General features: G+C 42.0%; 1 protein-coding gene across 3 annotated transcripts in view; it reads left to right on the forward strand.

Moving 5' to 3' along the window:
• Positions 1-14,506, forward strand: part of SEC14L1 (SEC14 like lipid binding 1) — a 58,758-nt gene that overhangs the window by 12,746 nt on the left and 31,506 nt on the right. The window contains exon 1 of one of the 3 annotated variants that reach the window (XM_081850759.1): positions 10,816-11,047. The exons of 1 other annotated variant lie outside the window; for it this stretch is intronic. The gene's annotated coding sequence lies outside the window, so the exon portion shown is untranslated. Of the gene's footprint in view, positions 1-10,815; positions 11,048-14,506 lie in introns of those variants that run through there. One more of the 3 variants, XM_081850761.1, reaches the window with a different exon arrangement.

The raw sequence follows: 14,506 nt of genomic DNA on the forward strand, positions 1-14,506 counted from the left end.
TGCACCACGCATCTTGCTTTACAAGCTGAGGGAGCCAGCGTTTGTCCGCAGACAGTTTTTCTAAAGTGTTGGTGGATTTTCATGGGGACTTTATTTCCTAAAAATTGCAAACGGATCTGGAAATGTGAAGAACTGGATTTAAGACTGGAAAAACAAGAAATGGGGGAAAACCCCTAAAATTTGGTCATCCCTCCTGCAGCTCAGTGGTGGTATGGCATCTACTCTGCATGCAGAAGGTCCCAGGATCATTCTCTACCATCTCCACTAGGACTGGCAATGCCTGAAACCCTGGTCATTGTAGACCAGGGGCGGGAAACCTTTTTCAGCTTGAAGAAGACCACATTGCCGTGTAGACAACCTTCTGGGGATGCATGCTGCTGGTGGGCGGGGCCAGAGGCAAAAGTGGGTGGAACAACAGATGTGACTCATTTGTACAGTAGGCTACATTTCAGCCCATGCAAAAGTCACAGGTTTCTACACATGCACCTCTACATATAGGCAAGCAATGGGCACTATCATACTTCAGTGGCATCTTCCAGCCAGGCAGAAGCAGTTAAAGGAAGGCATAGCACTGGGTGGTCAGCAACATTGCATGGGGAGGAGAAAGATAGGCTTAGAAGGCCACATTCTGCCCCAGGACTTGTAGTGCTGCACCCCTGTCATAGACCATACTATTTAGATAGACTGATAGTGTGACTTAGTAAGGCAGCTTTCTGCACTCCTGATGTTCCAAAATGCAGTGGTAACAATGCACCAATCGCCTTAACACTGAAGAATATGTCTAAACATGCAATCTTGCCTTCCTGTGTTCTTTAAAAACAGAGCAATGCTCTGTTTTGTATGTGCTCAAATAAATTAGCCCATTGTGATGCATGGGATAGAGTCCCACCCTGGCTCCAGGCTCCTGCACGTAGTGTGTGAAACACAAAAACAGCACAAACAAAAGTCTTAAGTCAAGAAGTGATAAAGGAATAACTTCGCCTCTCCTTGCCCTGGAAATAGATCAGCTGGTCTAAATACATCTTTAGCATGTTAATATAGTTCCTCCATGAAGTTTCTGATCATGGGTGTAGCCAAGGGGGGGAGGACAGCTGCCCCCCTAAATCAATAAAAATCAATAAAAGTTCTTAACTGACTGAGGTTCTGCCCCTCTTAATATAAAGCCTTAACATAAATCCTGGCTCTGCCCCTGTTTCTGATCTGTTGTGGGTACCACAGCCTTGCCTAAGAAATATGGAAACTAGTTCTATTGCTTTTATTATTTTACTCTTAATGTTGTAAACTCATCTGAATAACTTGGCAAAGCAGTATAGCAACTTTGTTTAAAACAGACAACACAAGAAGTGGTGGTGGAATCCTTTGGACGTGACATCTCTCGTTTACTGTCACAGCCAGGTTGACATAACAAGGTACTATGATGAGAAACCAGGAATTCTTTTTTGTATCCCAACATTAGAAAACATAGAACCATAGAATTGTAGACGAAAGGGGAAACGCTAGTCCTGGAAATATTTGAATGAGCGCACTGCCTGTTTTTAAAAAAATGTTTTTGTTTTATCAGTGACATAATTGGACGGCCATTTCTTAAATATTTAAAGAGCTGCTGGGAATAAACTGAACACAGCTGTGCAGTGACCTAAATTCCACTTGCTGTAGATTTCGTTAGAAAGTGGATTTGTTTGCTTGCCAAAAATCTGACCAAGGCCATTTGCTGCTTCAAAGAGTGCCGGTGTCAGCAGAATTTAAAAAGTGTGAAGTTAGCAAAGCTTCTTCCAGTGTCATTCATCTCCTCCTCCCTGCACCCCAATGCATTTTTTAAAATGAGCAAATGTTGCTAACCAATTCAAAATAAAGACTAAATGCAGAAGCACCATACAGGCACCTTACCCTGAGTACTGTACATGGGGGTGAAGCTGCTTTGCTTCGTATAATAAGCACTGGCCCTAGTCATTGCCATCTATGGCAAACACTTTCCACTTCTCACTCAGCTAGGCTCTGCAATAGGAACATGTGGCATAACTGGAATGTACCCCTGGAGATAAAACAGCAACAGGCGAGACCTGATTCAAGGGCATTGGCTACTTCCCAATAATTCTTAACATTTCCATTTGCCTTCTGATTGTCGGAGTCCTCCTCATACACAGTTTCTCAACTACAAGATTTAACACAAGAGAATCAATGCACTGCATTGAACCCTTGAACCTGGTGACATTGAATAGTGATGTGTAAAATTGTTTATACCTCTTCAAGATTTATCTGAGACTGTATATATATATATATATGTATATTCTTTAAGCTCCTATTATTCTGAGTTCTAGTATATGTTGCATTGAAATATTTAGTGTACAATATTCTCTTATTTTGTATTCAGGGTTGTGATTGATGAAGTTCTACTCTCTGTATTCCTTCGTTGTTTGATATTGCTCTCCAGTTGCAGCAACCTGAGTTAATATTTGTGCTAAGATCACCTTCGGTGATTCTAGGATCTCTTTCATGAATTGGAAACTCTAATTTTAGAACTCAGGCTTACGTGTGCGTAGTAGTTGCAATTATCTACCATATTTCTCCAGCATGCATCCTTTCCAGGAAACAATCATTCTTAATTTTCTTTTTTCTTACCAAGCATCTCTGAACTTCCAGCAACTGCACTTTTGACACCAGTGATGTTTTTGTATCTATGGCTGCATCCACATTACCACTTACTCCGGCTTCATCGCCTTCTCGCCACTTGTGTTTCAAGCTGAGTATACATGACATTAGCCGCAATCCATTTGTAGCCTATAGTTTCTTGAGAATTACCCATTTGATGCGTTTCCTCTTAAAGCAGTCTCCATCTGATTTGAAAAAGTCAGCTGCAGTTGAGCTGAGGTGTGTACTTTTCATATATCCTTTGCTGTGTGCGCAGATGACAGCTTTGTTGGAGTTTGGGTGTCTGAGTGTGCAAAGAAACAAATTGGGTAACGTGCATCAGGTAAAGACATCCCCACCCCCTCTCTGGTCTGGACAGCAAGGTAAAAATATCCCTTGAAATGCAGCAGAGGGGAAATTACCTCATGGTGTTTTAAGCCACTAATGTGTATGTTGCTTTTAGCTGGTAACTTTCCATCTGGGCTTGTAAACCAGAGAAATCTTCAGCACTGAGGTAAGGAGCAAAATATACAGCAGCCACCTTTCCATTAACTGCCTGCCAATTGTTGGCTTATTTTTTTGAGCAGTTTCTGAAAGGGAATGTGATTATTTTGCTCCCTGGCACAAAAGAAGTCTCAGGAGCAGCAAATTATACTGGTGAACATGCTTCTTGTAAGCCACCTTGAATTTGCCTGCCCTCAGAAATCTGGATACAAAGATAATGAACATACTGGAAGGTAAAGATTTTGTTTAAAAAGAAACATAAAAACTTTAATATCCTTCCGCCCACCCTGATGGCCGCTTTTGCTTTGAGCCTGCTAGAAATGTACAGTAATAGATATGTATTCCACGGAAGCACAGACAACCTATAGATTGTGGTATTGGGTGTGATATCATTAGTTTCTTGACCATCTCAGCTGTTTTTTTCTATGTCATCACAGTTTGAGAAGTGTGAGGCATTCCTGAGGAGCCCTCAAAAGTCAATATGTGGTCTGTGGTGCTTGGGGAAGTATGCTTTCCAGCGCTCAGGTGAAGTGCCTTTGTTCTCCCCACAATTAAAAGACGCAAACTAAACAATGCAAAAATTAGCATAACATGCACATTTGTTTCATGCACATAATTTATAAATGTTATATCCTTCAGCTTTTCTCTGTGTGACTCTTTCCTCTTTTTATGGCTGAGCTGCTAATGGTTTATTAGAAGGAGTTGGGCAGGAAGTTTTTAAGTGGAAATTTTACGGCTCCCCCCATGACCATATCCCGTTCTGTTTCAGACTCAATGAGTTAGGATTTAGTTCAGGTGGTTCTTTCTCTCTTTTGGTCACACATGAAATAGAGGGGCTTCCCATCCCCAACTTCCTCTCCCAGTTTCTGAGAAGCCTGAGGCTAGGAAAACCTTGCGTGAGTTGCTCACAAGATCAGATTTGTATTCAACTGGAACAACCACAAAAGGTGACTCACAAAAAAGTCAGGTATTTTCCTACAGCCTCTGATGACTTACTTTAAGCTAAGTGATGTTGATGTACCTTCTGGGGGCCACACACACTACTGGGCCTCATCCACAGTTGCAAGCATTCAGTCAAACTTTTGTTAGGGTGTGGCACAGGGTCTCACATCCTTCCGATAATTCACTCAGCCTCTGTCTCTTCTCAGAAGGCCCCTCCAATTGCAGTTTGCAGAACACATTTTTTTATATCCCATAAGTTTTCATTATCAACCAGTAAAAGGTGTGTGTGAGAGAGAGAGAGCGCTCTATTGTGCATTTCATAGAAAATTACTGAACCCAGACCACTGATCTGAGTAAAGAAACGTGGAATGTTTGTATTGTTAATCCCTGAAAGAATTCAAGACAGGAAAGTATTCCCCCCCCCTCCTGTATATAACTTCAGAGAAATCTTGAAATCTTGATCTTATTCTGTGTCCCCCACCTTTGTTCTCCTAGCTCTTGTCATCTGCCAACATGTGACAATTAGAGAGATGTTTGCTGTTGGTGATGAAAGAACCAAATGGTGGGTGCTTCCATGCAAGCTGTTTTGTCTGGAGCTGTCATTCTAAATTCATTCATTTTTATGCAGCAATGTTATTTCAAACCATTCATTCTGCTATGCACCACAGTCCTCCCATTCCACCCAGGTGATTTTTTGGGGGGTGGGGTGGTAAAGCTTCTGCAACTTGAGATATAAGACTTAAAATTAGTAATACTTAATATCTCTCAAAAACTTTGATTCCAAAAGTTCCATTGTAAAAAAACAACAACACTGAATGTAACATCGAGGGGTGTGTTTTTTATAGTTTTGATTTTTTAATAATATTTTTGTTAGTTTTCAATTACAGTCCAATAATAGCCTCATTATAACAATACCAATTTATAATACAGTTATTAATGCCAATTGTTCAAATACCGAATTATATAATTTAGCTAAAGTGGGCCCCTGTGTGCTGGATTTGATGATTTGATGATTTTCTTTATTTCTGTGTTGCAAAAACTTACTAATTTCAATTACATTCTGGTCATAATAATAACCACTTATACAACAACTGCAATATTAATAACCTCTATTCGTGTTGACACATTAAATGATTTATAAAATTACAAGTGAGGAACTCAGACTATATCCTTGTTCTTCCTGGGTGTGGCAGTTATTCTGTCCGTGGTGTTTATTCCTGTCCTTGTAAGATGTTGTGTCTTTCCCCTGGTTGTTGCTGTTATTCATCATGTATAGTTGTTATTCTGACCAAATCTCAAATTTGGGCAAAATTCCAGTTTGGCTTACATTTATAGAACTGACATTTCATTTAAATTATATCAGAACTTCCTCCATTTGTGTGTATGTGCCATTTCCTTTGATGTCAGCAAGATGCTTTGCAGCTTCATTAATCCTAAAACCGGGTGAATGATGGCACTTAATTCTGTATCTGTTTGGAAACCGTGGCATGAATTGCTTGTTAGCTTTGCAGGATGGAAATAGGGGTTTGGCTTGCCAAGGCTGTTGTGGCCACATGCTCACCCTGTTTCATAATCTCTATGAGTCAGGCTTGGGGCTTAGATGCATGCCACTTCTGGTTTTGCATAAACTTTGGGCAATAGTACATTGACTTTGGAAGATGGGAAGGCAGAATGCTGGCACTTGAACTTATTTGATCTGTCCATGATAATTTTAATGGGAACGGATGAATGAAGACCAGGCAGAAATAGTACAAGAAGCTGAGGGAAAAGAAAATGCAAGTTTAGTGTTATAAACAGACTGAAAATATAAACGGCGGGTATCGTAGCGCCATTTTATCCATAGCATAACCACATATGGAATCCTGTGCACAGTTCTGGTTGCCACATGTAAAAGAAAGAAAGATATAACAGCATTGAATGAATAGAAAAACAGAATTTCAAAGATTAGAGCACCTTTCCTACTGAAACGTCTAAAGAGGCTAGTGAGGGGAGGGAGACAATAAGTGAATCAAATCTGGCACAGATGAAGCCCCCGCCTGCCCCAGAACTGTTTTTAGCCTGAGAAGTCCATGTTGCTTTCTGGACCACCATCTGAGGGTGAAATGTCCGTGGACTTTTTCCCAAGAGACAAGTGTGAGGAGCAACAAATGTCATTTTTATTTTTAAGCAGTAGGCTACCTTCTAAACACACACACACACACACACACACACACACACTCTTACACTTCCATCTGTGCAGGAAAGAATCATTATCAGAGTACAAGGACATATCCAGCTAAGCAAAAACACATGAGGATTTGAGCAGTGGCAGTGGAGCACCTGGTGAAAGTTCCAACCAAAACTTGACCAGCCTAAAGGGATGCATTTGGCCCCTCAGACTGACATTCCCCATCCCTACCCTAAGGCAAACTGTTTCTCCTCTCACTTCCAGGTATTTGCAGCAAAGAGGAAGCTAAAGCCAATTTTTAACTGGAAGGAGGGAGGGAGGGAGGGAGGGAATCTGTCCAAGCAACCATCCCATGAGAAGCCACAGGTACCTTGTGTTGGCCGGATAGGTTTATACGCAACAGCAAGATGATGTAATGTGCTGAGGTTATCTGATGCCAATCCAGAAATTGCTGATTTGGAAAAGTGCCCATTTTCAGAAGCTTGTGTCCTACTTTCAGGAAATGACTACATAATGAGAATCTGTGTTGCTAATTCTGTGTTGCAAGCAAAGAAGAGTTGCTTAATATGGGTTTTCACAAAACGCTCTGTACTCTTGAGGGAGCCGGGAAAGGTTTTATTGTAACATATTAAATTTAAATCAAAATGTTTTTCTTTACAATCAGGGGAGGGATATTTATGATAGTGATGAATGGTAAACTACTTTGTGTACACTTCACGCACACACAAATGTTAACGCTTTGTTAAAATGCTGTCTATAGAGTTGTCTTCTCTTTTAAAATCTCTCTCTCCATTCACAAGCTGATCTTTTAAATATGCCACATGTGGCCCAGGAATAATTTAATCAGGGCAGACAAAGAACTATAAACCCCTGACCTGAATAAAGAAAACCAAAATGCCAAAAAAAAAAAAACCACATTATACATTACAGTATAATGCTGAGAACCTTTTGTATTATCCTTCATACAGAATTGAGTTCATTTCATTACAACATCTTAGATAAGGAAAGATAAAGTAATTTGAAAAACTAGTTAAAGTGATGTCATAAAAAGGATACAATGAGTAGGGGAGTTTGGGACTGCATATATATACTGTGGCTTATTAAACACCAGTTCTAGATTAAAGTATTTATTGAACAATCAGAGACAGAGTAATTTACTCTTGGAAAATTTCTACCGTTCCACATTGCTCTCTGATAATGTAGCCAACTTTTTAAACAGGCCCCTGCTCATTTGCCTTCAACAGCTTGATCTGCAGACGTTAGCAGATAATGATGCTTATGCCAATATCATGAAAGGTTTCATCTGCTGGTTTTTGCAGGTAACATGGCTGGCTTTAAAAGGAGCTCGGATAAATTCAGAGGGCAAGGCCACTGTTGCACGCCACCCCAGTCTCCGAGTGGGGCGAGGTTCCAGTTGGTCACCCAGGGTATTTCCTTTTGGAATGAGGCACAGCAGAGACTGTGGTATCTTTATGATATATGGTTTATTTACACATATATACAACCTGAACCTACAATGGAGGGGTTCACAGCATTTACACCCCAAAATGGTATTGTTTTCCCACAGGAAGCCTTGGATTCAAACAGAAATAAAACATTGCTCTCACAACTTCTGGCTTGCATCACACACTTTCTACTCTGGTCTTTTGCATTTCAAACCATGTGCTGGAGGAAGGGGCCCCATCCATTTGCCATCTCTCACAGAGCCCCTTTCCTTTGTTTCCCTTAACGGCCAATCTCCTAGGCTGTCTCTTCAACACAAGAAGGTAGCCTGGCTTCTAATCCAGGGGTTAGAAGGATCTCGCCTACAGCCAGCTCTTCCACCCCAAACTTATAACAGCCACTATGAAGAATGTGCCTTACCTCCAATAGCAGTGGCTGTGTGCTGAGGAGCACAAGTGGACTGTTGGGCTCATGCCCTCCTTGTGGGCATCCCATAGGCTGGCCACTGTGGGAAGAGACTGCTGGACTGGTCTGATTCAGCGGGGTGGTTCTTATGGTTTTAAGTTGCTATTAAAGGCACAGGAATTGGGTTTTTGTTTTGTTTTTTTTGATAAATTAATAGACTACAATGTAGTAAATCACTTTTCTTAAGAGTAATCCTGGAGCATATGTATATATTGAAACAAGTCAAATATTCATTACTCTGGAGGAAGAGTTTGTTAACAGTAGCTTGAGAACCTCTGTTGGGGGAAAGGAAAAATAAATAAGGAAATTCCTGCACAGAACAACAAACCAAATCCCCAATTCTGGCAGTGTGAGAAGGAACCATGTGAGAGTCACAACCTAAATAGCTCATACCAGATTCTGTCTCAACGGCCATTAATAAACAGTAAAAGTTTGTGTATGGAAAAATATTATGGCTTGATTTCAAAGTCTGCACTGTTTACACTCACCCTTTTCTGGTTACAGACAAACACATTGGCTAATATTTAACTAAAACAAAACAAAACTCACTTCTTCTTTGAGGCTAACAAAAAATGACCCAACAATAATATAAATACTGATTTCCCCTCTCCACCCATAAAAGCATGAGAACTGTTTACAGTTGTTTTCTTGAGTAACCGCACAGAGGCCGATTCTTAAAATACGGCATTGGGCTTTCAAGCTGCATTCCTAGGAACTCTGGACTTGAGCAGAAGCTTAACAGAAGTTGCTTAATTAGAAGCTCAGTAACACGGTGGGCAACTTGAAAGAGAGCTTGGTCACCAGGTTCAAGCTTCTCTTCCAAAACGCAGAACCAGTTGGTGCATTGGGAGTGTTCTAGGGTTCACTCTCATGAGTTGACAGCTAAGTTCACCAGGCTTAGACTGCAAACACCAGAACATGTCCCAGAATCCCCAGTCAAGTGCACAGAAGTAAAATACCCAAATATAAGAATGCTTCCTGCAGAACGTGCCTCTGAGACATTCCTTCCCACGTATCTGACCCAGTGAATAGTTGGGTAGCATTACATCGACATGCCTATGCAAATTGGCCTGCTATAGGGTGTTAAGACAAGCAAAACTCTTCCTGCCCTGTGACACTAGAAAGAAACCAGCCTCCTGAAGAGCTGTGTTTTGGGCATGATTAACTCCCACAAGTCTTTCTCAAAACAGCAGACTCTCGTCTGTTCCAAGGATGATGCAATGAGATTCTGAAACTTGCAGTTTTATAAGACCAGTGTTTGCTTGCACTAGACTGGCAGGCTCAGATGTTTTGGCTTTGGGATGAAGAGCACTGGACTGGAGCAGACTAAAGCAAAAACACCACAGGTACAGGTGCTAAAATTTACATGGAAGTTCACTTCCATCAGCTCAGATTTTCAATGGTGAGGCAAAGATTATCTGTTCTCAGAGGCACTTTTAATTTCTTTAAAACCGACATGCTCTAGGGCTGAATCCTGGCATTAAAAACAAACAAAATCCAGCTTGTGCTAATTTATTATGGAATTATAATATTGTTTACCACAATTCCCCAAGTGGCGAGGAGTTTCATGGGTGTAGCACCTACCTAGATTTTATTTCCTTTGGAATAAGGTCAAAGGAGGCTTAATGGTCTTTTGTAATATTGGTATTTGAAAATATGCAGGTCGAGTGTAGGCACCCAAAATTCACTGCAACCACTCAGTTTTCCAGGTCTATTACTTACACACACATGCGCGGCAGGGGTGAGGCAGATCATAGAAATCTTTGCTGGCCACTGATACGGAGAGTAATTAAGAGCAACCCGTCTTCAGTTTCTGTAACAAATAACACCTGCCAAGAGAAACTTGTCCAACCTGTTTAACGCTAACAGAACCCCCAAACTGAAAGGTACCAAAAGAGATCATCCAGCTCAGTCCCCCACCCATAACACTATGCAAGGCATATTATTGTACAGTACTGTTTGTCACATTAAAATGAATTAAAAGTAACACATTGGTATGTTGTATATGCAGTACAAATGAACACAAGAGGTTTTTTGTGTGATGTTGTGTCACACATAATTACGATGTTTTATGTTCTTTATGTGTTGCCCCTGCCTCCACCAGTTGGGAAGAGTGTTTTGACATTGGCGGCAGCTACTTCAGCCTGCCTTATGAGTAAGCCGGCTCCAGAAAGCGTAGTGGCGTTCTCTCTGGACCTAATGGTCAGGGGTATCTTTACCTGTACCTATGCTTTAATTTGAGTTTTACTGATTTTCAGTTATGAAAGAATCGTATATACAGAAGGAGCGGAGAAAAAAATAACAATACCAACAGATCGGAGTACAGAGACAGCACAAAAAAGGGGGGGGGATATTATAACCGAAACAATCCCAGTTGTGGTTCGGAGGATGCACGGTATTCAGATAAAAGTGCGATTTTTGCACCATGTTCCGTGTGTTCTACTGGTGGACGAAAGCCATGCTCGATCGACTGCGCCCATTCAGCGGCGTTCTCTATAGCAATCAGCTGCCACAGCAACACGGTAGAAACGACCCCACTTGCTGCGCAAAAACAGCTGCGCGCCTTCGCTCTGAGCGTTCCACACAACCTGCGCGAGCGGCCGCCTGAAGCCGCCTCTTTGGGGCATGCGCAGACGGAGGTGCAGGGGCGGGGTGGAGCGTCCCCTCGCCTCCTCACAGTGCGCAGGCGCACGGGTTGGAAGGCAGCCGGGCCCCTCCTCTGCTCCGTCACTGGCTAACAACGAGCCGGGCCGTCTCCGCTCTCTGTTCCCCCCTCCCTCCTCCTCCTCTTCCCCCCTCCGGAACCGGCGGGGGCAGCAACACCCGAAGGAGGGAGCCGAGCAGGGAGCCGACATGAGACAAGAGACCAGCCGGCCTGGGCGATAGAAGAAGAAGAAGGTGGGTCCCCGCTCGGCTTCTCCCTCCCTCCGGTCCCCTTCATCCGCTCGGCTGCTACCCTCGCCGCTGCCCCACACAGCGGCGCCTTCCTCGGGCTGCTCCCCCCACCCCGCCCCCTCCCTCCCTCCCTCCCTGAGGAGGCCCCCTTCACCCCCACTAGCCGACCCCCGGTTCCCCTTTTAAGCTCCTTCTCCCCCCCCCCCCCAGTTCCCTTTGACTCCCACCCTCAGTGCTCCTCTCCCCCGGCTGCCCCCCCCCGTCCACGAATATGCTCCCCCCCTGCGCCTCCTTTTCTCTCTTCTTCTTCACCTCTGGCCATGTCTCATCCTCTCCCCCCCCCCCCGCAGTCGCCCCACACCTGGCTCGCCTTCCCTCTCGGGGTCGCCCCTCTTCTCAGCTCCTTTTTTTTTTTTTTTAAGTTCTTCTCGGTCACCCCGACTTCCCTCTCTTCCTCTGGTTTATGCCTCTTTTGAGGAATATCTCACCCCCCCCCCAATCTCTCTGCCCCAAAATGGCTGGTGCAACCCAGCCAGATGGGCGGGATATTATTATTATTATTATTATTATTATTATTATTATTATTTATTATTATCCCTGTTCCTGGCTTTCCACTTCTACCTGACTTTCAGCATTCTCAGTGCATCGTACCTCTTACCTCCGCAATCATTTCCTCTATTTGCCTGCCTCTTCCCTTCCACCCACCACTTTCTGGTACCCAGATTCTACCTCTTCCCCGTATTCACATTCACATTCCCTCCTCCAGCTTTCCTGCATGTGCCATTGCTGTCTTTCTCTGGCTTCTTTCCCATTGATCTCTCCCCATGCTTGTCCTTAAAAGCCTTGGCTCTCCCCTTTGTCCCTTGGCAGCTCTCAGCTGTTCCCTCCTCTCTTTTAATTTTCTTCTCAGTTTATTAACCCCAGACTCAGGCTTTGTTTACTTGAGTGCCCTTTGCTTTGCCCCAGAATACTTCTTTCTTTCTCATCCAGCCTCCACCATACTCCCCCACTGTGGCTTTCTGTTCCCTATGCTATTCTTCTGCTTGCCTATTCTGAAGTTAGGCAGTTGTTCCCTAGCTGGCTCCTAAAACTGCCCTACCTCCAAATAGTTCAGATGGATAGTGGCCAAATCTTTGGGAAGTTTCCTCCCTCCTCACCGATTCTCTTCTGTGGTTCTTAAGCCCTTTCCCCTCTTTTTTAAGTTTAGGGAAAGTTATTTGTCTCATTAAAACTTGCCTTTCAACTTCAGTTGCTGGAAAGGGGCTACAGTGCACAGGAGATTATTAAATTTACTAAAGTCACTTAATTCTATGAGTCTGTGGTAGATGAATTGATAATAAATAGATCCTAAACTTAGTCACACTTGGTGAGTTTTTCTGTTTCTGCTTTCGACTGCTTTGCAGACGGCAGGTGTGGTGAGAAAGAGGAAAGAAAACTGTTTCAAGCCTGTACTTTATCATTATTTGGATTGGGTTTTTCTGCTTAGATGTGTCAAAAATCCTGTGACCAAACTTTTCTTTTCACATAGTTCTTGTCTTTCTAGCTTCCTAAGAATAATGGTTTGGTGGCTTGCTGACAAGCCGATCACTGTGTTGCAGAAAGTTGATCTTCCTCCAACATTCTTCCCTTTAGCTGCTTACAGAATTATTGTTGGAATCTTGGAAGAGACTGTTAACTTCCATTGGCATTCTGAAGCTAATTTGGAGAAGCAGCCATTTGTAGACTTTTTTCTGTAGCTGTAGAAACTGGTCCTAGCCACCCAAACTGGCTGGAACAACCCAGTCAGATGGGTGCGGGACAAATAATAAATGATAAATAGAATGGCCTCCTAACACCCATTTATGTTGCCTGTGTACACAATATTTGTGTACATTCTTGTGTGTGTGTGCATAAGAAGTCTTGATTGTTAAGCAATACACACCAGCCAGTAGTATTCAGTCCCATTAATTCCTTAAGAGCGTTCCTACTAAGTGCCCTAGTGGCAATTAATTACAGTATCTGTAGAGCATTGCGTTTTTCATCAGCTTCTGTGTGCTTGTGCAGAAGTAAATTAACTAAAGATATACAAAATGTATGCCTGGAAGATATTTATTTTACTACTTACAATCTTTATTGTGTTTATAAGAATGAAATATTCATTATTTGTTCTTTTTGTTACTTTAAAATATTTCCTGTGTATTAAAATGATTGGGACCAGCCCTGAGTCTTGGGGAAAGACTGAGCTAAATTTTAATAATTAGCCCATGTTGCATTCAGATTTCAAAATAGTCAGTTTTTTATTTACAGTTTGGCAACGTGTCACTCTTAGATATTAATTCAAAAATCTTATTCTAGGTATACTGAATAATTTCCATACTTTCTATGACCTCTTTTTGCTAAAAACAGATGTTGTTCAGAGCCACTTTAATGGGAAAAATCAATAGAGAAAGTAAGAATAAAATCTTATACCTAGTTTTTCCCATTATATTCAATATACCTTGTCCCATTTTTAAAAAGAAGTTGCCTGCTACATTTTCCAGTTAAAGTAGTTGAGTCTGAGGATATATTGTTTACATTATAGAGATCTGCTAGTTTTAGTATGAGAACATACTGGATTTTTGGAAGGTACCCCCCCTAATTTCCTTTCCAGAGAAACTTACTTGAATATATGCTTAAGTAGCACATAGCATAGAAACCTGTTATAAAGTTTTATTTGCCACTTGTCAAGTAACATAACCTACACCATTGAGATGAGATGAACAAATCCTTTTCTGACTTTCAGCTTCTTGGAGTTAAGTAAAGATACAGAATTGGTACCTCCCAAGGTCCAGGTGCCATTATGTGAAGGAACTGGCACGTGCAAGTATAATACAGGGAGTCTTGCAGACGTGACTGGAAATATGTGGGTGTAGGATTGCATTCCTAGTTGCCTTTTGACTACTGATTATTTCAAATGCATTTATTAGTGTATTCAAGCTTATGTAAAACCATGAGGACCACAACCTTGAAATGCCATGGCTGAAGTGAAAAGACATGTACAAATATTGCTTTGTACTTCCTGTGGTTGCTGATGTAATGCCTGTTCCTGGTCTGTATCAGTAACTGTGCAGGGTGTTCTGCTGATGTTCTGCCATCCTCTGAATGTGAAATTATTAATTGAGCCTGAAATGTGTTTCTTAAAATAGTAGATTAAGTACCCCAAACACACATATTTTTAGCCCATGTAAATGATACTAATTTATGACTTAGTATAGTTATTCAGATTCCATGATGGTAATGACCTTGGCTATTGCCTTTTTAAACATGTGGTCAACCGTGAATGTATTCTGATAGTAGCACCACCAGTAGAAATTATTGACCTTGAGTCCTCAGTCCTCAAAATCTTCTTGCATATGTCATCAGGATGTGGAATTTTGGTGATGAAAAGGAACATGCAAAAAGTCTCCATGGTTACTGTTTAAATTAGTGTCAATAAATGCATTT

The sequence above is a fragment of the Podarcis erhardii genome (assembly GCF_964252035.2).
Source record: "Podarcis erhardii genome assembly, chromosome: 2".
Taxonomy (NCBI): domain Eukaryota; kingdom Metazoa; phylum Chordata; class Lepidosauria; order Squamata; family Lacertidae; genus Podarcis; species Podarcis erhardii.